The following is a 26,629-nucleotide window of genomic DNA, read 5'->3' as shown; positions in this document are numbered from 1 at the left end:
CATTTTTGAGGGAAACCAATAAAATACAAAGTTTCCGGTTCAGCCCACAAACAAGGCGTCTGCAGTGAAACTGGAGCATCTCTAAGGCTGAGAGCCAGAACCTTTGAGAATCCCAAGTAAAGATGCTGGAGAGCCATTTCCCCAGGGTTCATGATATTGTGCATGCACACTCATCACCGAAGAGCCAACGAGTGGATTTGTTTTGAGGGAATGATGAGACATTTGAGAATTTCTCATCCCTTTCTGCCGGTCAGCCCGCCACCTGGCACACAGCAAGCATACAGCGAGGCTGCTTGGATGATGAGAGAGGCTGGAGCCTCTGGGACCAGGCCCAGGAGGGAGGGGAAATTCCAGAAGCCCTGGTTGGGCTCAGCATGGCCGCTGGAGTTCAAGGCCACTGAAGTTCAAGGCCGTCTTGAGCACAACAAAGCCGAATATCACGAGCCAGAATATGAAGAGGATGGGAGAAGCAGGTAAGCCAGGAACGAAAAAGAAAACAGGCTACAGCCAACAGGAAGTCTGAAGGAGGAAGTCCAGGTGAGGCCATGCTTGGGCAAAAACAGAGCACAGGTGCAGGGAACGGTCACTTCAGATGAATTCCCACACACTGCTGCGCTGGCTGCTGAATCCCTTTTCATGGGCTCTTTGGCTCTCTCCCACCAGGAGTCCATATGGGCCTTAAAGTACCTTCTGTGACTGGCACTGATATTGTGACTGTGTAGGGTGCCCCATTTCAGTGGCCATAGCGCTGATCAACATCTGGCTGTTTCTTCCTAGAAGGATGAAGGTTTGTGTCATGGTTAGGGACAGGTGTCAACTTGGCCAAGTTATGGTACCTGTTCATCTGATTGGGCAAGCACTGGCCTGTCTGTTGCAATGAGGACATTTCATAGGATTAGGTCATGATCACATCAGCTACATCCACAGCTGATTCCATTTGTAATCAGCCAAAGGGGAGTGTCTTCTGCAATTAGTGGTGCTAAATCCAATCATGGGAAGCCTTTTAAGGAGGACTCAGAGGAGATAGGTTGCCTTCCTGCTTTGGCTGGTGAGCCTCTCCTGTGGAGTTCATCCAGGCCATCCATTGGAGTCATCGGCTTCGGAGCCTGCCCTGTGGATTTTGGACTCTGCATTTCTACGGTCACGTGAGACACTTTCATAAATTTTATATTTGCAAGTGTTCCCTGTTGATTCTGTTTCTCTAGAGAACCCTAACTAATACATCTTGGTACCAGGAGTGGGGTCTTAAGGAACAGAATCTTAAAAATGGGTTTTTATGAATGGTTTTCTACTCTGACTGGGCTCAGAGACACTAAGGACTCTGATTCCCGTAATCAGAATGACACTCCCAATCCATGGACTGAGTTGGCAAAGGAGATAGTCAAAATATCATCATTTGATTCTCCTAATGCTTCGCTTATACGAAGCCAGACTCTGGGGGATAATGTTTTTGACACCTTTACAGAGTTTTGTAGAAATAAGAGTTATAGAGATGTTGGTTGGTTGTTGTTAGATACATTGTCTACATTAAAGGGTGAAAGGGATGGGCTTAAGGCTTCAAACAAGAAGCTTAAGTGCCGTCTGAAAGATGTAGAGGTTTCTATGAGTATCCTGAAGGAAAATTTTATTTCCTGTAGCCGTAGACTTGAGATCTCTGAAAATCAGACATTTGGTGTATGTGCTTGGCTGAGGAGCCAATGGGGCGAAGCTACCCTGAGTTCTGCTGGTCTACAGGTTTTAGTTCCAAAACGGGGTGTGCTTTCTCCAGGAGAAACAACAGTGATACCACTGAACTGGAAGTTAAGATTGCCACCTGGCCACTTTGGGCTACTTATGCCTCTGGATCAACACACCAAGAAGGGGATTACATTATTGTCTGGGGTAATTGACCCTGACTATCAGAAGGAAGTAGGACTGCAACTACATAATGGAGGTAAAGAAGAGTTTTCTTGGAATATAGGAGATCCCCTGGGGCGTCTATTAGTACTACCATGCCCTGTGATTAAAATCAATGGAAAACTGCAACAACACAATCCAGGCAGGACCACTAATGGCTCTGAGACTTCAGGAATGAAGGTTTGGGTCACCCCACCAGGCAAAGAACCACGGCCAGCTGAAGTGCTTGCTGAGGGGAAAGGGAACATGGAATGGGTAGTGGAAGAAGGTAGTGATAAATATGAACTTCGACCACGTGATCAGTTACAGAAACGAGGACTATAATGCTGTTTTGTTTGTGTTATACTATTTAAGTTGTAAGATATCAAGTTTAAGAATGAATGTTGCCCAAGGATTTGCACCCTATTCTGGAGAGATTTAATGTGTTTCCAGTTGTATGCAGGACAGTTGAGTATTGTCAGGTAAAAGAAAAAATGTGTGCTTATTTGTTTTCATTTGGAAATTAAGTATGGTCTAAGGTGATATATATATATAGGTGCCAAGTTGACAAGGGGTGGACTGTCATGGTTAGGGACAGGTGTCAACTTGGCCAAGTTATGGTACCTGTTCATCTGATTGGGCAAGCACTGGCCTGTCTGTTGCAATGAGGACATTTCATAGGATTAGGTCATGATCACATCAGCTACATCCACAGCTGATTCCATTTGTAATCAGCCAAAGGGGAGTGTCTTCTGCAATTAGTGATGCTAAATCCAATCATGGGAAGCCTTTTAAGGAGGACTCAGAGGAGACAGGTTGCCTTCCTGCTTTGGCTGGTGAGCCTCTCCTGTGGAGTTCATCCAGGCCATCCATTGGAGTCATCGGCTTCGCAGCCTGCCCTGTGGATTTTGGACTCTGCGTTTCTACGGTCACGTGAGACACTTTCATAAGTTTTATATTTGCAAGTGTTCCCTGTTGATTCTGTTTCTCTAGAGAATCCTAACTAATACAGTTTGCTACCAATTTTAATAGCCAAAAGAAAGTAGGTATTGCCAAAAGAGGCAGCAGCATAAAGAAAATATTGCCTGGCCCCCTGGAGCAGCTACTTTGAAAGGGGTATGCAACCTCTGCTAAGACAGTTCAGCCCACTTATATTTTCAATTCTTATTAAAACTTCCAGTTATTTATTTCCCTTGGCACCCAAACTACTGCTAATTTTTTTGAAATTAAAGAAGGATTTATTGATCATAAAATTAGAGAGGACAAGGAGTCCAGGGTGAACTATAACTGAAGAATGGTCTCTGTTTTAGAAAAAAGAAATCAACTGACACCCATCTAGTTTAGCTTAGATGGTTGAGACATAGCCAGAGTTATAAATAATAGCAAAGATTATTTCAGCCTCCAGGAATTTTTCAAAACCACATTTTTTTTTTGCCAACCCATCCCATTTTCTTTTTTCAAAAGCTGAAGAAGAAGGAGAATCTGGAACCCATTTTAAAGTTTTGTGAAAGCCTGTATTTGCCACAGTCTGATTTCTTTCAGATTTTGTCCATCCTTCACATCCAAAATATAATTCTATAGTAATATTCATGGCCAAGTGGATTTTTATGTCAAAGTAGGGGAATCTACAAGTTGCCTTTTAGAATTTCTTTTCTATTAGAACTTCAGCTGCCCTGGTCCACACTATTTGTCTTTCTTTTAAAAATCTCAACCATATTCACCAGAATAATTTAAGCAATGAAAAAAATTAATAGCAGTAACATATATTCTTTATTTACACAGCATTCTTCTCTCATAGATTCCAAATTTAAGATTAGGGAGTGAGAACATTGCCTTCTAAATACTTGTGGGTTGGATCTTGGATCTACTTTTCTTTGGTTGAAGGTATTTCACATGGGTGGAAATTCTTGGCTTCAGTATCAAGGTTATAATTTTATAAGAGTCTCTTGTTATCTTCCTTTGTTACATCATCTTATTTCATTTCCATCCTTCTCCCAGTAGACCCTCCAGACTAGTGGAAGTTTAGGGATTAAAAAACTCTGCCTTTCAACTGAACACATTGTTTCTTTTGCTGCCATCTCTCTGGACCTCTTCTATCTCCAACTCTAACAAAGAAAGCAGTTCTTTTATATCAGCAAAGGTTAATGTAGCAGATTGAATCAGCCCCACTTTCCCTCAAAGACATGTTCAAGTCCTAACCCCGGTCCTTGAGTTTGGACCCATTTGTAAACAGGAGCTTCCAAGATCATATTTGGATGAGGCCATGTTGAAACAGAATGGGGCTTAATCCTTATAAGGAGAGGAAATCTAGAAAGAAATGCAGGCAACTGGTCAGGGCCAGAAGCTAGAGAAGGAGAGAGAGAGAAAAAAAGTGTCATGTGATAGAGGCAGAGATACATCCAGAAGCCAAGGAACCCCGAGCATTACAGCAAGCCAGAACACTACCTACTCCAGGAGAAAGCATGGCCTGTGGATATCTTAATGTTGGACTTCTAGCTTCCAAAACCGAGGCAAAATATTCTTGTGGTTCAAGCCAACCCACCGTGTGGCATTTGTCATAGCCGGCAAACTAGGACTTAGTAACATACTTTTAATCTTGCAACATTTGTGGGGAATACTAAATTAGGAAATCCCACAAGTACCTATGGTTCATGTTTGGAAATCTCAAGGAACACAAGTTGTCTGGCTACACATCAAGCCTTCTTCGGCTTCTCCATATCACTGATCTCGTTTCTTCTCACTCCCCAATATATTCCAGCCAACAGCTCTCCCCACACTCATCTTGCAGGTTTTCACCCATGCTCCTGCATGCACACCAGATTGTAAAAGCATTTACAAGACACCTACTGTATGCAGAAGGAGTACTGTGTTTCATTCTCCATTCTGCCAATTCCTTGATTACAAGACTGGCTCAAAGTATATCATTCCAGAAAATGGTCTTTGCTTTAACTCCATCCCTCTCTGATGTCTCCTTACATATGTGTCCTCTGGTGAGTATAGTTCCAGGACTGCCTAATGCAGAGTCACTCCAATTTTTTTAACCATGATCCACAGGAAAGAATAAATTTAACAGAAACACTCTATACACACACACACACAGATATATAGTCTCACAAATATAGTTAACTGAAACAAAGTTTCATGTAAATAATACTTACTCTTAATATGGTACATGTTTAGTAATTTTAATTCTTTTTTATGTTTTTTAAAAATGCTGATCTTTAGCCACAAAATTGATTTCAAGATCAACAGTTTGAAAAACCCTGTCTAAGGAACTCTGGAGATTTAGGAGGCATGGAAACTAACTTGGGATTCTAATGGACAATAATTCAACCAGGAGGTGATTTAAGGGAGAATGTTTATAAAGTATTATCAGAAAAAGTGACAATTGCTATAAATAAGATATTTACGAACAAATGCTAAGTATGATCAAATCCTCTGATTTTCCTAAGAATTCAGTGATTTCTTAAGCAGACTTTTTTCTTTTTTACAAAATTCAATCTAGACATCAAATTTACAAAAAAATAGGAGGGGTGCTTTTCCCCCAGGAGCTCCCAGTTTAATGGAGGGTACAGGAAAGTGAATCAATTATTACAGTTCCACGCCCTGCGAGGAAGGAGGAGCACCTCAGTCAGAAAGGGGTGGCAGGTTTCCCAGAGCCCGTGACTCCCCAGAGGAGAGCGACACCTTCTCTCCAGACCAAGAAAGTCGGGAGTGCAGAAGTTCCAGGAGTCCAGAGTCCAGAAGGAGTGAAGGGCACAGATGGGGCAAAGGCCAGCGACCAGCAAGCAAAGGAGTTGAATTTTCTCCCAACACATAAAGGGAATCCACTGAGAGTTTCCAAGAAAGGCAGAGGGATAACCAGCTTTTCATTGTAGAAGGAAGCAGTGTGGATGGGGCTGGCTGGTTGACGAGCCGGGCTGGGGGCTGGGGGAGCTGGGCAGCTGGTTGGTGCCAAAATCTAGAGGAGAAAGAGTCAAAAGTCTGAACGGGGGCAGTGGTGTGGGAGCGGAGAGGACCGGATGCCTCGGCGGCATTAAGGATGTGGTAGCAAGTGGACTGGAGCTGATTACGTGGGTCAGGTCTTGGCTGACTCTCGGGTCTCTGGCAGGCCTGAGTTTGTGCCATCCACTCTGGTGGGGAAGGCAGCGGGAGGACCAAGTTCAGGAAAAGAGCTCGATTACGGATGTACTGAGTTTGGGATGCCTCTGTTGATCCAAGAGCTACTTGGATAGAAGGGGCTGGAGCTTGGGGAGAGGACTGGACTAGAGTTAGGTGAAGTCAAGAGTTGGATGAAGCCACAAAGGGAGGAACAGAAAATGGGACTAGCAAAGGACTAGGGTTGAAGCCTGGGGAAAGCTGCACTTTAAGGGAAATTACTGCTTAGTGGCTCAGATGTTTCTGGCTAGTGTTGGGTCAGCCCCTGCCCAGGCTTCCTTCCTGCCTTCCCGAGCTGCAAATACCTCCCCAGTTCTCCTGCACAGGAAGAGGAGGAAGAGTCATCAAGGCGGTTATTCAACAAAGATCCTCTTTTAGGAACCCACAGCCTTCTGGAGATGGCACAGGTACCCTGGAGAGGGCACGGCTCCAACAAAGGCAGGTAAGGGCAGCTGTGTGCCTTGTCAGGGACAAAGGGCAAGGGCTAGTTCTAAAACGGTTTCTGGGGCAGGGGTCCCAAATTCCTGCAGTGCTCCCAATCTTCTTTTCACACCTTTCAGGGCTGCCCTGTATGTCTTCCAAAGCCCCACGGGCTGAGTTGAGAACGCTGCTTCTTTGCAAGATCTCAAGTCCCACAAGGTACTTTGTGGGTGTGGTGACCCCAGCTCCGTCTCTAGTAGAGGGTGTGGGGTGGGCTATTAGGGATTAGGGAAGGCTGGAGCTGTGCTGGAAGCCTTGCTGTGCTCGAAGCCTTCGGGGCAGTGAAGCTCACCTTTCGCTTTTCTGATAAGGGCTGGTCTCTATCAGCTTGGCGCACACTCAGGAGTAAAAATAAAAAAAGTCTAGCACTCAGAGGAAAGAAGCCTGGGCTGGGGGGGAAGTTAAATGTCTACCAAAACACACACGTAACATTTGCAAATTTATCTGCAGCTTTGCAAGTTATCAAGTAGTCTCACAAATGCATCAGTATCACCAAGAAAACTTGTAAGAAATGCAAATTCTTCCGCTTTCCCCGTAGACCTACGGAATCACAGACTCCCGGGGTGGGGCGCAGCGCGCCGGCTCCGGGCTGGCTGAAGTTTGGGAAGCCTCGAGGTAGGATGTGGTCCCCCTCGCCGGACAGGCAAATCGGAGGGCGTAGCGACCATTTCACAGTTGCTAGGGGCCCGCCAGGACGGTCCCCCTGACAACTGGCCGCGAGCGCCGGGAGCGTTAACGTTCACCGACGTGGGTGTGTTTTATCTCCAGAACGCCTGGAAAGTCAGGGCCCGTGGGGTCGCGCCCAGGTAAGAGGCGCCCCTAGGACCTCGGGAAAGCCGCACGCGCGCCTGAGTCGGGTGGGAGCCCTGCGCTCCTGGCGCGTGCACGTGGGCGCGGCAGCGCGGGCGCGGGGCCGGGAGGGCGGGCGGGCGCGCGCCGAGGGGGTGGGTCCGGGCAGCCGGGCCGGCCTGGCACGCGCTCCGAGCCACTCAGCGCGCCCCGCGGCCTGCCCCGGGGGCCTATAATTAATCCACCGCGCTCGCCAGCCGCGCCGAGACGCCGGGGAAGGAGGCGCCGGGTCAGCCCTCACGGACCTCGCAACTTGTTCCGCTCAGCGAGTCCGGGCGGGCCGGACCCTCCCGGCGTCTTCCCCGACAGCGAGTGGCAGCAGGGAGCCCCGCCGCCACCGCCACCGCCGCCGCGGTCCCCTGCGAGTGTGCGCCCCTCGAGCTCCGGGGCCCGGGCAGGTGTGCGGGGCGCTGGTGCGGGAGCTGGCAGAGGAGGTGAGTGACGCCGGGCAGTCCGGGCGGGGGGGACGACGCGCTCCGGGGGGGCCGCGGGCCTGCGACCCTGTCCTCCCTCACTCGCCCCCCTCGGCCCCACTGGACTTCCCTCAGGGCCTGCGTGGGAAAGGCGACCCTGCTGGAGGTGTGTTTACTCAGGGGAAAGCGAGTCATTTGATTTCTGCCACTCCCCCGTCCCAGGCAGTGACACTCAGACCTTCAGCTCAGCTGGAGTCCGAAAGCCCTTAGCGCTGGGCCCGTGGCTGCCCTGGAGCTGGACCCCAAGACTTTCTCCAGCCCCAGGACCCAGGGGACGTGACACGCACCGCCCTCCTACTCTGTCCTTTTAAATTCCGAGGGTAGGAGAACGAGGAGGGCAGCTGCGGTACAGGACACAAAACTCCGTTTGCAAACACAGTAAAACCGGCCTTGCCAGTGTTTTAAAACAGGACGTGCACACGACTTGTGTGGTTTCCTCGAGACACCTGGCCCGCGACCGAGCGTCAGTGTCCCCTGGCGCCGGGATAGCTCGGGGCCCCTTCGCGCGGGGCACGGACTCCAGCCTCGGCAGGGCGGCCCCAGGATGGCCCCCGAACACTGGGGAGTGGGTGATCCGCGCTCGGCCCGGGGATCCCCGCGCCTGGCTCAGCTCCGTGTCCCCGAGCCGCGGTGCCCTTCTCCCTGTCCCCGGGTGCCGCCGCCCGGTGGCCCGGCAGAGGGCGCCGGCTCGCGGTCACTGTGCCGGGCGGCGAAGGGGAGGGGACTGGTGCGAGCCTCCAGGTAAGGAGCGAAATGAATCATCCCGAGAAGGGGGCACCCAGATCCTCGCTCTGCGGAAGGAAACGAGGAGTGGCCGCGGCGCTCTGGAGAAGTTGGGCTTCTCCCGTCCGGCGGAAAGCGGCGATTCAGAAACTGGAGGTGTGGGGAGCGCTCGGGAAGGTGAGGAGCGTCCCTCCCGCGCGGTGGCCCCGGGGGAGGGCAGCGGCCACCAGGGTAAGGCCGAGGACACTAGGGTTCGCCGTTGCGCACCCCGTCCGCCGCCTCGGGGACCGCAGGCAGGGTCCGCATCCGGATCCTGCGGGGGTGGTGGCGGCGGCGGCAACCCCGGAGCCCCCGGAAGGCGAGGAGGAGGGCCGATGCCTGGGCCCTGGCGGCTGGGTTCGGGTGTCCCCGGAGGCCCGCGGGGTCCAGCCGCAGTAACAAAGAGGCGGCGCAGCCCCTGTTCCCCCCACTTCCGTCCCCGCCGCGCCCGGGCGCGCGCCCTCGGGAGGTGCCTGCCGGGCGGCGGGTCAGGGTTTCCCTGCGCCGAGTTTCGGGAAGTTTTGCTGGCGGTCCGTTGGTGAGGAGGGGCTGGGTGCCCAGCTGCGACACTGCCAGCTTCCTCCCGGGACGCGCCCCGCGGGGGTGTGAGCTCCTGCGCCCGGGCTGCCCGCGCCCCGCCTCCCGGCCGAGCCCTGCGCTTCAAAAGCCCCGCGCCGCGCGCCCTTCCTGCGCGCTCCCGCACCCCAATCGGGCGTGGCGTGGGCGCGCGCGCTGCCCCGGGGGAGGGCGTGGTCTGCTCCTCGGGACCAGCCCCCGCCCCAGGCGCGGGGAGGTGGGGCTCCCAAAGGCGCTGAGGGCGGTCCCGGGAGGGCCCGGCGGCCGGCTCGGGTCCCGCCGCGGGCCAGGTCAGGTGCGGGGTTAAGCGCGGCTGGCGTAGGCGCTGCAGCTCTGGTGAAGTCTGACAGCTTATTGCAGCTGCGAGTTCGCGGAAGCGGGAAGGCCCAGCAGTGGAAACGAGAACGCGACTTGTTTCCGCCAAGGCTGGGGTGACGCTGTGCGCCCCGCACAGGCAGAAGGAGTGCCATTGAAAGGCAGGGCGGCCTCTCCACTGCGCGCCAGATCCCCCGAAGCGGGAGCAGGGGGGAGGAGGTGCGGCCCGAGAGAGACCCGGGGCACCCTGTCTGGGTGAAACCCTGGCACCAAGGAAAGGATGGACGGGATTCGAAAGTTTTCTTTTGTAGTCCTATCTGCTTCCGCCCCTTTCTTCCGTTGTGAGAAAAACGCAGCAGCTGGGTTTTATGAAATGCCTAGTGGATGTGAGAAGGATCTTTAAAATCTCACAGCCTCCTCCCAAACGGTTAATTCCATTTTACAGAAGAAGAAAGCGAGGCTGGCAAGACCTCCAGCTGGTTACCACTCCAGAGAGGACTGCTTACTCATTCTAGTTTCTTTGGCAAAGACCCATTGCTGACTTTTTGTGGATCAGCGGCTGCTGGTTTGAGAGCCGGGCCATAGGTTGTAATCCACGGTGGTTGGGGTTTGATGCGTGTTAGACATCAGGGTCCGTGTTTGATGGGCTTTCTATAGACTAAGGCTTTTGTTAGAGCCAGTGCCTCAATTAAAGCGACGCATTTCGAGCTTAAGATATAAGAGAATTAAGGCTTCTTCCCAAACGCTGAGAATTTCTCGCCTACTCCAAAGAGAGTCTGAAATAACTGTTCTTTACTTTATGTGGTATCTCAGGAGGGCCTGGAGATAGGACCTCTGCACTGCATGGAGCTCTGTTTGGCTTCCCTGTTGCATGGAGCTGCAGTTCGTACCCCTGTTGAAGCTGTGTGGCTGTGCCACTGTGCTAAATGTTTAAAATCAAGTGAAGTCTGCCTTAGAAACGTGACCCCCCCTCCCCCACTGACTTGCTGACTATCCAGTTAAAACCTAGGCTGCTTTCATATTTCATTCACATGGTTTTGTCCACACACACAACACATGCAACATGGAGCGCAAGTATATTAATAAGGAACTTTGATATTGTCCTGAATGTACTTGAAACTGTTGCCTTAAAATTGTTTGACATGCTGGGATGACAGGCTGTGACTCAGAGTGCCCTAGTGTGCTGCCAGTTGCAGAGCTGGTGGAGCTTGGCCATTCAAGGCAAGACTCTGAAGTCAGAAGGGCAGGATTCAAGTGCCACCTCTGCCACTTACAGCTCTGTGATGTGGGCTAAGTTGTTCAGCTCTCTGAGCTTCACATTCCTCTTCGAAAGTGGAGGACATGATAAATAGTACTTCCAAGTTTCGGGCTAGGAGGATTAAATTAGATAAGCCATGTAAGATATTTATCACATAGCAGCTTGTTCAGAAGCATCCTGCAATCCCCAGCCATTCCACAACTTGCACATAGTAGCTGCCCCATAAATGTTGACTAGTAATAATGATGATGATATTGATGTTTAAGGATGGAATCTTTCTTTCTCTTCTTCCTCCTGGCATCCAACGAGATAAAGTAGTTCATAGTGGCTTTGAACTTGGAATTTTTCTTAGTTAATACTGATAAATCGTGCAGTCAGTGATTAGTTCTTCTTGTCAGCAAGTGGGGGTGGCTGATAGTGATGGAAAACTTTGCCCAGTTGCCCAAGGAATTTACAAGGAGCTTGGGAACTGCAGGGCTTTCCTCCTAGTTTTACCACTATAATTTTGTGGCCGGCCCTCCAGCTATTAACCTTTCATTTAAATTTAAAACCAGTATCCTAATGACCAACAAGACAAGACTTAAAACAAACAAAGCCCTCAAAACCAAACTACCTGGAGAAAAGGAAGCAAATAATCTTTCTGTACTAAAGAAAAATAGCTAGTTCTGTAAAAATTGTGCTGGCCTAATCTTGGCAGGAGAAACTGTTTCTTTGGAAAAGAGAATATTTTCTGAGATCCTGTTTAAAGGTGAACCACCGAGTGGTCATGTAGGAAGGAGAGCTTGAGATAACCTTTCAAAACTGTTGACTCAAATATCGTAAACTGTGGATGGATCGGAGAATGGCTAAACTGCCTTGACACAAAGAGTTGCAGTTCAGTTAAACTGAACAACCAAAAACAACCAGTGTTGATATTTTATAAGTTAAAAACCTTGAACGTTTTTTGATTTAGTAAATATACGTAGAGAAATAGTTTTTCTTTAAGCAATGCAGGGCTTTCATGGAAGTACCTCTTGGGTTGTTTTTATGGTTATTGATTCTGTTTTTACCTTTTAAACAATCAGTCATGGGCTAAAGCAATAGAAGCTTATAATGTCATTAAACAGCACTCTGTTGTATGGAGTAGAAAGTTATCTCCGAAAAGTGCATCAGACCAGAGTACAGGAAGGGATTGCCATAGAATGCATTATCCCACTGTGTTGCGGCATGTAAAGGGTTAGGACCCACATCCCGCTTTTGTGTAAGGTCTTTGCATTTGTAGCCACTTGTTGCTCTCAGGCGGGGAAGAAAGAAGCAGCTGCAGGGCATGCGCCAGACCTGCGCTGGTCTGTAGCTTCCATTGTAAGGTAGATGAACAGGCAGCATTATTTTGGATCACATAGCAGCTTGTTCAGAAGCGTCCTGCATTCCCCAGCTGTTCCACAACTTCTTCGCATATGGGGGAAGAACTTGCCAGCTGTTCGGGGCAACTGTACTTACATTTGCTGCTTTTGTGCAGTAACCACCGAAGGTAAAAATCCAGCCTTTGTTAAACTAGAGCAATTGTAATAGTCTTGTTTGCTTCTCTTATGTCAATGTTATTCCAGATACAGTCTTTCAGGGCAGAAGGTATAAAAAGGAAATGTCAGAATTAACATTTTTTTTCCAAACTAATCAGCATGTATAGTTTTTCCATATTGCAAACCTAGGCTGCTTTCATATTTCATTCGCTAACAAAGAAATGGGTCTAATGTTAAAATTAATTCTTTATGTTTAATCCCCATATGAATCAGGCATAATTATAGCATACATTTTTCTATTGTGTGAAATGCATAGAAGTTGCAGTGCGTGTCCAGACAATGCTTTCATGCTTTCCAGAGATTGATTTTGCATTTGTTAGACCTGGAAGGTACTTAGCCGACACTCCTTGTTTTATGGATGAGACAACTTCGGTTTCCAAGAAGCTGTTATTTATACAAGGTGATTGGTTATTTGATTTAGTTTAGTAAACCTCATGTTGAGTGTTTACAATGTAACAGGCCTGGGAAAGCTCTATAGAGGGATAAGGCTGGGCCCAGCCCTGAATGGACTCTTAGTTGAGTGACAACAGACATAAATAAATACTTAAACTACGATGGGGTCAGGGCTCGAGCAGAAGCAGCACCTTTTTGTTTTCGGGGCGGCGTTGTAATCATGTCAGCTTAAATAAAGCCAGAGTAGCAATTTGATGTGCCAGTAAAAACGGAGGAGGGTCTGGGTGCGGGAAGATAGAAGAGGTTTTATTGTGTAGTTTATCCAATTTTGAGTATGTACCCTTAAAAGAGAAAGCCTCGCCCTCATGTGGAGACACCTGTGCCTCTCCCTAACTCTGAAACATTTTCCCTTCCTAACTATTCTGGAGGAAGGTTGAGAAATGTCCTCTGGTAGCTACAGCGTAGTTCGTAATCCTTTGCTATTGCAATCCTTCAGTCACTTTCAATCTCTTTTGTTCTATAAGAGGTTACAAAATAATCCAATGTCACGTTGCCCCTCCTTTGACCTGGAATCTCACATAATTCTTAGGGACCCTTGTGCTAGAAAACTGCCTTTGCTTCCGATCCCCTGGTGACTTGGAGTTGCTGATTTAGACACACACACACACCCGATTTTAAGCCCTCTGATCCCCTTCTGGGCTCAATTTTCACGTTCTTACATTTTATACTTCATCTTTTTTGCGCAGTAAGGGTTGATTTTTCTGGCATGTCACTTTTAGTTGGTTTTACCATCATTCTCTTCCAAGACACTGAAGAACTCTGTTGGCCTCTCGGCTGATGGCCGGGGAGCTTTGCATTTTGCAGAAGGGGAAAGCAAGGTGCACTGTGGTTGAGAGCCCTACCTGGGTTAAGGTCAGAGCTAAAATCTCCAAACTCAGAATTTCAGCCCTTTCACTGGCTGAGTCTTTGGAAGATCAGCTCATAAGAAAACTCGAGGTTTAGTCCTCTTCTTGAGGCTTCATTGAGCTTGTCTGTGGTAGTCCTCACGGGTTTTCCCTGGGATTGATTGTTTCTCTATCTTTGCACTTCTCTGCACATCAAAATTATTCTGTTAGCTTTCTAGGGCTTGTCTCTCAGGGCAATTGCTTCCTTCCTATCACATACCCACATGTGCGCACACATGGACACCCACACATTCACGGAAGCCCACTGTGGTTATCAAACCCATTATCCTTCTCCGGCCAGCCCACCTCATTCAGAAGATGACTTCCAGTTTACTACACCGAAGTGTTTATTGCTGCGTAACAGTTTGCGTGCTGCCAAATTCTAGATGGACGAAAGGCCCAACCAATCTATGTGGTCTTTCCCGCAGGGGGCTGTTGTCCCTCCTGCACTTAGACTGTAGGAACGACAGCCAGATCGTGCAGGAGGAAGAGGGGATGGGTTTGAGGGTGCAGCCAGCCTCCTTTGCTCAGGGCTACTCTAGTAATTTCTTTATGCGGTCACAGTCTGCTCCCTACACAAGCCCTAACAGCCGTCCCCTCTTGGCCCTCTTCACCCAAACTTTGGCAGCTTTCTTCTCATCCCAGGGCCCTTTGTTTTCTCTCTGGACATTCTGCCTCCCTGCTCCTGGTCTGTTGCTAAAACCCAGCGTGTCCCCCCTGCCTCCACCCCCGCAGTCTTTGATTTCAAGCGTCTTTGGGAAGCCCTTGCCTGGGATGCCCTTATCTCCATCTGTCCTTGGTGTTTAATTGCCTTTTCCCCACTATCAGCCTGGCTCTTTGACTTGGGTGAATCCTCCTGCCCCCCGCCCCCTTGCAGTCACTTCTCATTACTTCTGCCAGCTTTTCCTAGTGGTTCCTAGGGCAGATCAGACAGCCCTGCTTTAGCTCCTCCTATGTCCAAGCTGATCCTTTGTGTCTGCAGTTTCCCAGGCTTTCCAGCCTATGGCTTTGTTTCCATCCTAAGCTGCTCTCTTTCTTTTCTCTCTTCCTTTCCCTCCTCCCCCATCTTGACAGCACTCCTTGAGGATATTTTTTTTTCTCTTTTATTTTTTTTCTTCTCAACAATTTGCAAACCTTTTTGGTGTTCCTGTTTGGCTGTCACTTTTGTTTAGCATAATAATTTCATTAAATACTCTATCAAGTGTTTATTTCAAGAGAGCATTTGCTTTAAGAAGAAACTCGGTTCTTTGGAATCAAAACTTGGAGGCACCAGTTTTGAAACTTGTCAGGTCAGGGCATTTCAAAGGCCTGGACTTTGGGGACAATTATTTGAAATTTATTTTGGCTTTCCCTTCACAAGGCAGTACCTTGAAAGCAACTGAAACACGAGCTTGATTTTGGATAACATTTCTCCTTGCAAATGGAAATTGTACATACGGAAAGATTGATGTTTGGGGTTTTGTTTTCCAAATTTCATTTTTGAAAGATCTTGGAAGGGAGTTTGTGCTCTGTATGCAGTGTGTCTTCACGTGTGAGTCATGAGGGTCCTTTTGTTCAAGAGGCTCAGAGGTATTTCCTAGCAATCCTGTATCCGGGAAATCCTGAGGGTACAGCTCTTAGGAAATCCTTCCAGATTGACCCTGCTTTGGGTATTGATTTCCCTCCCCAAAGCTGTGGACACAGTGGGCTGTGCACAGGGTCAAGGATGGGACAGGATGGCCACTGGGAGGATGGGGGAAGGATTTTCTTGCTCTGTCTCCAGCCGGAGCTTCAGGGATTGACAGCAGAAGTTGGCACTGCCCCTACTTGGCCATGGGGACATGGCAGCGTCTGCCCAGAGCTCTGCAGCCTTCCTCCCACTTGGGGCTTGCTCACTCCACAACAACTGCTCTTTTTCTGTTTTTGTTTCGTTTTGCTGCTACTTAATACATTTCTTCATACTCTACTTTTTGGAGAAAAAAGCTAGAGGATGCTCATCTATGCCAAAAGGGAGTTTGATTCTTTAACTTCTCAATTGAAAGGGAACACAGCTTTCTTTCCCCAGCAGATTTGCAGCTCTGTTCCCAGCATTGGGTGAGGAACTAATGTTATACAGACTGAATCCATCCAGGCTAAGGAATCTCTGCCCGGCAGTATTCTTTGCTTGGTGTTACTGGGCATCAGAAGCCTTATGTGGCCATTAGGTTCAGTTAACCTTGTCAGGTTATCTATCTGTGACAACAGCTGGAGAAAGAGTCTTTACCTTAGAATTATATAGAAACAAGAAGTGAAAGTAACCAAACAGGCTGTTCATTCAGTCACTCCTTAGTTCACCAGAGATTCTTTAACCACATGGTATTTGTGTGTGTGTGTGTGTGTGAGTGAGTGACTGTGTTCTATATGAATAGAAGACTTCCTGCCCCCAAGCAGCTTACAATCTATAGATATGTTTGTACACAAGAAGCCTAGAAAAGTGTGGGGGAAGCATATTCAAAGTATAGTGAAGACACAAAGAGGATGTGCTGGTGAGGCTGGCAGCTGGCATGCCATGGCTGGACATGCTACACCAGGCATGGTCATCTTGATGACCATTCATGGTAAGTGAGACAAGACAGCTGATACACACTTGGATTTGAATGCTCATCCAGGGTCACAGACCTTATGCGGTGTGCAAAAGGTAGACATGTCAGTGTCTTCCTGAGTTTACTTTTCCTCTTGCTTGTATCCCCATCACCATGAGCAGTGAAGAAAGGACGCCCTGAGAGTCTTTTGTACAAACTACATCCAGTCGGGCTCTAGACATGGCTCCTCACCCCCCAGTCTTATATAAAGGATAGACCCCAGGAGGAGGGGTCTGGTTTCTGCCTCGTTGCCCTCCACTGTGCTTGGTGAGACAGTGGACATCTTTCAGGCCTGTCCAAGTGAAGAGTGGCTTCTCACACGCCTTCAGTTGGGTCCTCCGCTGAGAGGGTTGACACCCATCCCGCTCTCACTGTGCTGCATGGATGACGCGGTGCGGCCGCCAGTCCTTCTCCTGTCCAGCAGGGCGCTGGCCGTGGGGGCTTTTATCTCACCTCTTCTGCCTCTCGGACAGCAGGGCTCTGTCCTTCTGAGAAAATGCAGTCGTGGTGAGTAGTGGGCAGGGCAGGTTGGAGGAAACCTGTCACTCCATATGTTGCCAACTCTGGGGAAAGAGGGAGCTCCATCCAGGGGAGCCAGGGAGGACAGAGCGCCGCCCTGTCCGGGCTCTCAAGAGGGGACTTTGACAAACGTGTTCTGCTTTAGGGCTTGTCTGTCTGTCTTGTCTCCAGTGTGGCTCTTGATAGAGTGCAAATAGACAGACCTCTGTCCCGGAGCAGTGTGCCATCCTTAGAAGATTCCTCGGTTGAAAATTAAGAGATAAACGTGCTTTTTTTTTTTCTTTTTTTTAGTCCATCAGATTTTAAGTGCCAAAGATAAGAATAAGGCGGCTAAGGCCTGTATTCCTGGAAGAACTGAAAACCCATGAGCTCAAGTTCAGAGAGAAATACTTCAAGTAATGTTAGGCTATTTCCATCCCATGCCTAAGAATGAATTTGATATGTCTTTTAAATAGGACTTTTATATAATTTTTCATTCTGACTCCAGAATTATCCAATTATCTTTTGAAAGGCAGTCATAGTTATATACTTCTGACACTGAGTTTCTGAGGAGGGGGCTGGGGAAGACATACATGTGCTTGACAAGAAAATTATATAGCTGGGAAATGTTTTGGTTGATTATTTATATAAACCCAACATCTCTGTGTTTTTGTTAGAAAAAAAAAAAAGCTTCCTCGTCCCATTTTTAAAAACTAAAAGCTTTCGATGTGAGTCTTTTTTCTTTTTCTGTAATGGTTTTTCACAGTATTGGAGGAAAACAAAAGTTAGTTACAGCAGGCAGTGAAAATACATTTTTTTCCCTATGAATAAATTGGTTCCGTCTCTAGAGTGTAGACTTTTAAAAACAACAACAACAATGGAAGAAACCTCAAACTTACTATGGAAAACCCACTTCCGTTTTGAGGCAGACGCTGGTCCTAGGTTAAATAGCAGCATGTTTTATCTGATTATAGAACCTCCAAAGTTTATAACCCCACAGATATTTCATGTGCCCTGCACCCATTTTCTTCTCTTATCATTTCCCAATTCAGCTAGAACCTGGATTTTTTTTTACAATTTTATCAGCTTTTAATGAGGTTTCCAGAGGTTCAATTAATTTTTGTAATTTTTTAATAATGGTTTCTATGGGGAAAAAAGTGGGCCTCTCATTCCAAATAAGCACTTACAAATGTTTGGAGTAAAACCTCTTCCAAAGGAAGCAGAAGCAACTGTTTTGTTAAATTTCAATTCACAGATTAAGTTTCAAAGGTTCTTATTTCCCATACACTTAACAAGAAACCTCAACCACAAACTGGTGCAATTAAGACTCTCAAACAAGGTCTGGCAAAAAAGTGTGTTATGACAGAGAAAACTCAAGGGAGATTCTAGGTTTTGATCGTTCACTAAAGCTAAGGACAGCCTTACACTACACCTTTGCACTGGTCAGCATTTTACATATGTCCTACTACAGAGAATTTTAAAACATCACTGACATGGTTTATTTCTTCTCATCACATAACAATGATTCAACACCTATCTTATAAATTTAAGACATTATGTACCACATAACCTTAGATATAATTATCTGATGTTAATTTTACATAAAATTGCAGCTTCTCACCACCCACTGAAGCCAGGTCAACTTGGCATGAAGTCAAAATTTGTCTAGTTTTAATGATCATGGATTAGTTGTGGGTTGGGGGAATATCAAATATGGCAAAATAAAGGCTTCCAAGATATCGCCATCAAAATTTTCAGTGTTATATGGTATCTCCAGTGTGTAATTTTTCACAACTTAAGATCTTTTTCTTAGATTAAGGAGACATGGTCTACAAGAGAAGGGCTTCCGAACTTAACCACTGATCCTCTGAGACCAAGCCGCATTACGAATACCCTAGGAGATATCACTGACACAACTGTCTTCATGACATAAAAAGGTGCTAAGTTATACTTACAATGGAATAGCATCTCGTAAGAAAACAAATCCGCTGACTTTCAACCAATTTATTGTAACAAGATTAAACTCTGATTTTTTTAAATGCACATAATGTCATGGTATATGGTCCTCAAAACTGTTTGGCATTATTGTACCTGAAGCAAAATCATCTTACAGAAGCTTTCAATGCTAACTCATATGGGGGGTTGAGAGGGATTGCATAATAATCTTCACAGCAATAAAAGTATTCACTATAATGCAGAAATTCACTACACAAACCAAGGATGAGCTTCTAACTTATTATTCAACAAATACATCATTATCACACACATAATTTGTCCATATTTTAACTACTATTCCATAAATATTTGACGTTTGTACTAATGCTACTGGAATGGAATCATATAACATAAAAAAGGATTTGAAAACCAGATTTAACAAGCTCTAAAGGGCTAAATTTAAGACTGAGAAATCACTATTTATCCACAACAATTATCTAAATAAATTAAGAGATGACTGGGTCACCCACTATGTGTCCAAATCTAGGAATTAACTAATTCCATAGGAGATTCAAACAAACAAAAATACAGTTAGTAACATTGTACATGTTAAACCAATAGCACAAAATTGGGTAGGTTTGTTGAGGATGAAAAGAAATAAGGTTTCACTTTAAGCCATCTTGATAAAAAAACCTTTTTTAAAGTACTTCACCCATAAATAAAATTACTCAGACACACACAATACACATAACACGTACAATTTTCTAATGAATTATTAACTGAAGAGCAGCATTTTCATACACAAACAACTAGGGCTGTGCAATATAATACACAAATTTTTACAGCTAACAATACCAGCAACCTTAGTTATAAATAATTCTTTTAATCTTTCCTGATGAACATCTGAAAACCAACACTGTAATCATCTAATGAAATAGTAATTTCCCTTAAAAATATATTGTAAGTATACTTCAATTTCAGATTGCCTTGGTTCACAGAATAACATAAATCACACAACTTTAAACAGCTTAGGGAAAAAAGCATTGAAATTTAGGTTTCTTCAACGTGTTCTTCCACTTCGGGCATCATTTACTCTGTGCCATCCAAGTGACTCTCGAGGTTTCTGCACAGCTTCTCTAAAAGTAATACGATTTCTTTGCATATGATGACTCAACATTAGGCTAAATAACCAGTTATAAAAGAAAATACATCAGGTCAATTGTTAGAACCTGGATTTTAAAAGTGAAGTGTTGGGTTGTTATAACCATCACCTAAACTTCCCTCTCCAATCCTTTTACCCTACTTAGTTGTCAAATTTGCATGGATTGCTTATAGTTACCCAAGAATTGCTTTTCTCTTACATCGTATCCTATTTTCCGACTAGTTTTCCCACTGTTTTTCATGCTGAGGACAACTGGGGAGTTACTGAGCTGTTGAAGTAGAGTTGCTTCCATTGTATTTAGGCTTATCAATTAGTTACTCTCTCCAAGTGTTGGTAAATATGACAATGCCTGTGGATTGAATATCTTTTAATCTCTATATAGGCTGGAGAGCCGGGAGAATTTAAAAGATGAGAAGAATGGCTTTCATAGTATGAGAGAATTTTTCCTATTACCATTCCCTGATAATATATCATTATATTATCATAATATAATGTGGGACAAATAACTGTTGCTGAGAGTAATGCCTTCCTCATGACAAGAACTGAAATTTTCAATTTCAGTACTATGAAAATGACTTGTCATGAATAATCATAATTTAAATTTGAGAGGTGATTATTCAGATTTACAGATATTTACTTAACACCTTTATATGCAGGATACTGCTGGCACTTTCACCTGTCTGATTCCATTTAATCCCAGTAGCCACAAAAAGTAGGTGGTATTATTCCCGTTTTGCAAATGAGAAGTACTGAGATTCAGGGAGGTAAAATGACTGACCAGAATTATGTGTCTAGTGGATGACATGATGGAGGTTTAAATCTAGAGCTTCTGACTTTAACGTCCCAGTCACTTTCCATTGGGCTAAGTCAATATGTGAGTGTGACTGGCAGTACAAGGTAACACATATAACAGGTGATGTCATAAGTATGGCTTGATGCTAATGCAGTCAAATTTAAGAGCAAAACTCTCCAATTATGGTTTTGGTTTTTAGTGCTCTTAAGTTCAGATTGGGTTTGGAAGCCAGGATTCAAATGTTTTGCCTAGTTTTTGCACAAGACATTTACTATCCCAGATCTGTGTCCAGCTCTTTGTGAAAACAGTTTTTTCCTTTGAAACATGTTCATCCTTAAAAGACCAATATCAAGACAATATGGAAAGAATTCTAGCTTATAAAATCTGGAAAATGATCATTGCCACTGTTTTCTTTCATTTCTAAAAAACAGCTTTATCGAGGTACAATTTTGCCACTGTTCTCTTAACCTTCTAGCAGGGTACTGGGGGAAAGTTTGGATGTTTAGTCAAAATTTCTTAACTTCTAGGGCTTTTTGTTATAGTCTTAGGTAAGCTATTCAGACTTTTTCTTATTCTGTACTTCTTTATTACTTGAAGAGAAGTCTTTTCAGTAGTAATTTGGCAAATTTGAGTTTTAAAAACCATGGCTATCTAAACAGAAGTTTGGTGCTTATGGATGCAATATTGAGTGCATAAATACAGAAAGGAGAAAAAATAGTAGTTTGATAATTTAACAGTTTTCCCCTTTCTGATTATTTGATTTTCTATAATAATAGGAGCAGCCAAAGACCGTGATCGTTCAAAATAACAATACCTTGCACTTAAGTGTGCTTTGCGATTTCACCTACTTCTCATTTTTATTGTTTTTACACCCGATGAGGTGTGTTGAATAGGGCATGTCTTGTTATCTTTCTTTTACAGATGAAGAAATCAAGGCTTACAAAGAAAAGTGCCCTGTTCTAGATCATAAACCAAGTAGGTAGCAGTGTCTGGTCTAGAACTCAGATCGTCTGCCTCCCTCACTCTGCTTTTTCCACTCTTGATTCACTTGAGCCAATATCAAGTGATAGAGATTTTCCAGTGGGCTTTTTTTTTTTTAATAAAAACTTAAAATAGTCTTGGTTATTTCTAATATTATTCACCACAAATTAAAACTTTGTTATAAAGCTCCCCCACTTCTTCCATTATATCTTAATCCATGAAATTGGAAGGCAAGGGGTGTTAAAAGCTTCAGTGACCTCCGCATGTCCAGTAGAGCTCTTCACTGGGGACGGGAAAGAAGAGTATTGGCCATGTTGAAGGATGCCGCAGGATTTACAGTGATCAAAATGTAGATGCTGGTGTGCTTCGCTGCTGGAGGTGTTAGTCTTTTATGGGGTTGTGGCAGCAGATGTGCTGGAGAGCTAATCTTAGCACCTGCAGCGTTTGGACTGACCAGTCAGTGCAAGTAGAAAAGAAGTGGATGTTTTGAACTTCTGCTCCGTGTTAGGCTATGTGCTAGGTATTGTCTACACCTCACCTCACAGGGACTCTTAGAGTAGCCCCATGGGGAAGTACATTAATTCCCCAGGAGTTACATCTGAGTGGGGGTGCTGATCATATATTCAGCTTTATAAGGTACTGATGAAGCCTAGAGTCTTTCAACTCTACAATTTCTAAATTCCATGATTTACTTTTTAAAACATTTTTATTGTGAACTATCACATATATGCAAAAGAGCAATAAATTTTAAAACACATTGTAACACATAGTTATAGAACAGATTTCTGAGTTTGGTATGGGTTGCAGTTCCACAATTTTAGGTTTTTCCTTCTAGGTGGTCTAAGACACTGAAGACTAAAAGAAATATCAATATAATGATCAGGCAGCCATACTCATTTGTTAAATCCTGTCTTCTCAGTTATAACTCTGCCTTATCCTCTGATTCTTCTCTCATTCTTTAGGGGTCTTGGGCTGTGCCCATTCTTTTTCATGTTGAAAGGGGTTGTTGATAGTATGGAATAGGAGGATGGAAGTAGTTAATATTCTTGGAGAGCCTGGCCCCTCTGAGTTTCAGGACTTATCTGGCCTAGGAACCCATCCGGAAGTTGTAGGTTTCTGGAAAGTAATCTTAGTGCATGAAACTTTTTATAGAATCCTAGATGTTTTGGGTTGGGGGTTGGCAAATCATGGTAACTAGAAATATTTAGCTGAAGCTTAGGTACAAGTAGCCTCCAGAATAGCCTCTCAACTATTTGAACTCTCTTAGCCACTGATACCTTATTTTGTATCAGTGGCTTTTGTATTTCGTTCCCCCCCACCCCACCCTTTTGGTCAGGATAGCATTGCTGATCCCACAGTGCTGAGCCAGGCTTATCCCTGTGAATCATGTGCCACGTCGCCAGCAAGACTTTCACAGCTGGATGTCATGTCTCATGTAGGGAGAAGGATAATGATTTCACTTGCAGAATTGGGCTTAGAGAGAGAGAGGCCACATCTGAGCAACAAAAGAGGTTTCCTGGAAGTAATTCTTAGGCATAATTATAGGTAGGCAGCTTCAAGATCAACCTATTGACTTGGGAATCCTTAATGTTTGAGACAGACTCGGGGGTTTCCCTGATGGTAAAGCTTAATAGTTCCATGTTTTATTTTTTAAGGTTAGTTTTCCTGAAAAGGTCCTCTCCCCTGACTCCTGCTTAGCCTGCAAGTGAGACAAAAGAACGCTGTAATAATGACCCCAAAAAGAAGCCAAAAGAAAATTTTTGCCAAAGGCTGTCCTTGATATGGACTGTCTACCCACCTACTGGTAATATAGAATAGTGCTTTTCAAACTTTTACATGCATGCGCTTTACCTGGGGATCTTGTTGACGTCGTTTATTTTTTAACTGTTTTCCTTTTATTCTGCTCTTCTATCAAATACTGAGAGATTTGAAATATGTAATATACTATGAATTTGTCTTTTTCTCCTTGCAGTTCTGTCAGTTTTTGCTTCTTGTATTTTGAAGCACAGTTATTAGGTGCATGAATGTTTAGAATTGGGTCTGCTTGGTGAATTGGCCCTTGATCATCAAGGAATTCCTTTCTTTATACTGAGTAATATCAGTTGCTCTAAAATCTGCTTTGTCTGATATTAATAAAGCAACTCCAGCAGTTTCATGATGGTTGTTAGCATCATATGTCTTTTTCCATCAATTTTAATGTTAACCAGTTTACTTTATATTTAAAGTGCATTTCTTGCATATAGTTGGAACTTGCTTTTATTTTCTTCCAATTTGACAATCTTTGCCTCTTAATTGGGATACTTAGACTATTTACATTTAATGTGATTATTGATATGGTTAGGTTTAAGTCTATCATCTATTTTTTTTTAAATTTATTTACCCATCTCTTCTTTGTTCCCCTTTGTGCTGGTTTGAAAGGATGTATGTCCCCTGGAAAAGCCATGTTTTAATCAAAATCCCATTTCATAAAGGCAGATAATCCTATTCAATACTGTATATAATTAGATCAGCTCCCTGGAGATGTAACCCAATCAAGAGTGGTTGTTAAACTGGATTAGGGGAGATGTGTCTCTACCCATTTGGGTGGGTCTTGATCAGTTTACTGGAGTCCTATAAAAGAGAAAACATTTTGGAGAATGAGAAATTCAGATAGAGCAGAGAAGAACGACATAGCCACAAGAAGCAGAGAGAACCAGCCAGCAACCTTTGGAGATGAAGAAGGAAAATGCCTCCTGAGGATCTTCATTAAACCGGAAACCAGGAGAGAAAGCTAGCAGATGATGCCATGCTCGCCATGTGCCCTTCCAGCTGAGAGAGAAGTTCTGATTATGTTTGCCGTGTGCCTTCTCACTTGAGAAAGAAATCTTGAACTTCATCTGCCTTCTTGAACCAAGGTATCTTTCTCTGGATGCCTTTAATTGCACATTTCTATAGACTTGTTTTAATTGGGACATTTTCTTGGCCTTAGAACTATAAACTAGCAACTTATTAAATTCCCCTTTTTAAAAGCCATTCTGTTTCTGGTATATTGCATTCTGGCAGCTAGCAAACTAGAAAACACTTTTCCTTTTTTTCTGCTCTTTTTTTGGGTTGGGTTTTTATGATTCCATTTTCTCTCCCTTCTTTGCTTATTAGCTGTATCTCATTGTTTAGCTATTTTACGGGTTTCCATAGAGTATAAGTTATACATCTTTAACTTCTCACAGTCTATCTTTAAATAATGTTATACCATTTCACATATAATATAGGAACCCTACAATAGTCTACTTAAATCTTGGTCTTTGCATTGTTATGTATTTTTCTATTCCATGTATTACTACTGTTTTTGTTTGAGCAATCAATTATCTTTTAAAGATATTCAAATAATTTGAAAAGTATTTATTTACCCATGTAGTTAGCATTTCCAGTGCTCCCTATTCCTTTGTGTAGATCCGTGTTTCTACTTGTTACCATTTCCCTTGTGCTTAATGGACTTTTAGATTTCTTGTCAGGCAGGACTGTTGATGATCAATTCTTTTTACTTTTACAGGTCTGATAAAGTCTGTGTTAAAAAATCAGTTTTTGAATGATACTTTTTGCTGAGTGTTGAATACTAGGTTGACAGGTTTTACCTTTGAGTTTTTTAAAGATGTTGCTTCACAGTCCTGTCACTAGCATTGTTTTCAACATAAAATCTGCTGTTGCTCTTTTCAGTGTTCCTTGGTACGAAATGTGTCTTTTTTTTCCTCTGCCTGCTTGAAAGACTTTTTCTTTATCTCTGGTTTTGAACAATTTGATTAAGATGTACTTTGGTGTATTTTTCTTCATGTTTCTTGTACTTGGGGTTAGTTGAGCTTCTTGGATCTATGGGTTTATATTTTTATTAAGTTTGGAATATTTTCAGCCATTATTATTATTATTATATTATTATTATTATAATTATTATTTATGTGTTATATGCCCAGGGTCACATATCTTTCTTTTTCCATGTGACTATACTGTTACTGCAGCACCGTTTGTTTTTTCTGTGTTTGTTTTGGGGAGGTGCATGGACTAGGAATCGAACCCAAGTCTCCCACATGGCAGGTGAAAATTCTACCACTGCATCACCCTTGTACTCCCTTCAGCCATTATTTTTTTAAATATAATTTCTACTCCCCCTCATTTGTAAACTCTAGTTTCATGTACATGTAGGTCACTTGAATTGTCTTCATAGCTCACTCGTGCTCTGTTCATTTTTTTTCTAACTCTCTTTTCTGTTTTTTATTTTGTATAGCTTCTATTGCTGACTTTAAGCTCACTGCAGTGTCCGATCTGCCATTACTTCTATCCAGTGTGTTTTTCATTTCACACATTGTAGATTTCATCTCTAGAAATTTGATTTGTTTTTGCATAGTCTATATCTCTACTTAAAATCTTGAGTATCAGTACTTACCTACCAATTCTAATATCTGTCTTAATTCCAATTGATTAACTTTTCTCCTTCTATTGGGCTATATTTTCCTGCTTCTTTGCATACCTGATCTTTTTTTTTTTATTAGATGGTAGACATTGTAAATTTCATCTTCTTAGATACTAGATATCTTTGTATTACTATAAATTTCTTGAGCTTTGTTTTGGGATGCAGCTAAATTATTTGGAGACAGTTTGATTCTTTTGGGTCTTGCTTTTAAGATTTGTTAGGTGGGACTGAAACACTGCTCAGTTTAGGGCTGGTTATTCACAACGAATGAGGCAAGATCTTCCTGAATACTCTACTCAGTGCCCTATGAATTATGAGTTTTTCCAATCTGTCTGGTGGAAACAGGCATTCATTTAAGCCCAGAGATTCCTTCCCTAGCCGCAGGCAGTTTTCTTACACACATGCACAGACTAGCTCTCAGCTGCATATTGGGCAACACTGCACATCTCTGGAGTTCTCTCTCTGTGTAGTTTTCTGTTCTTTGGTACTTTGTCGTGCAAACTCTAGCTTTTTTGGTTGTCCCAGACACTGAGCTCTATATCCTCAACACAGGGGATCTACTGGGCAATTCTCGGGT

The 26,629-nt window shown here is 44.2% G+C and overlaps 1 protein-coding gene across 16 annotated transcripts in view; it reads left to right on the top strand.

Annotated features, from left to right (window-relative positions):
• The first annotated feature begins 6,321 nt into the window (after window positions 1–6,321).
• SVIL (supervillin) overlaps window positions 6,322–26,629 on the top strand; it is a 209,602-nt gene continuing 189,294 nt past the window's right edge. For 8 of the 16 annotated variants that reach the window (XM_077152612.1, XM_077152640.1, XM_077152649.1 and 5 more), the window contains exon 1: window positions 8,540–8,735. The gene's annotated coding sequence lies outside the window, so the exon portion shown is untranslated. Of the gene's footprint in view, window positions 6,476–6,593; window positions 6,673–7,051; window positions 7,129–7,281; window positions 7,320–7,499; window positions 7,797–8,539; window positions 8,736–9,515; window positions 12,257–26,629 lie in introns of those variants that run through there. The other 8 variants (XM_077152677.1, XM_077152667.1, XM_077152658.1 and 5 more) reach the window with 6 other exon arrangements.

This window comes from Tamandua tetradactyla, chromosome 1 (genome assembly GCF_023851605.1).
Source record: "Tamandua tetradactyla isolate mTamTet1 chromosome 1, mTamTet1.pri, whole genome shotgun sequence".
NCBI classification, from domain to species: domain Eukaryota; kingdom Metazoa; phylum Chordata; class Mammalia; order Pilosa; family Myrmecophagidae; genus Tamandua; species Tamandua tetradactyla.
Note: the sequence above shows the minus strand (reverse complement) of the source record. Positions and strands in the feature narration are given on the sequence as shown.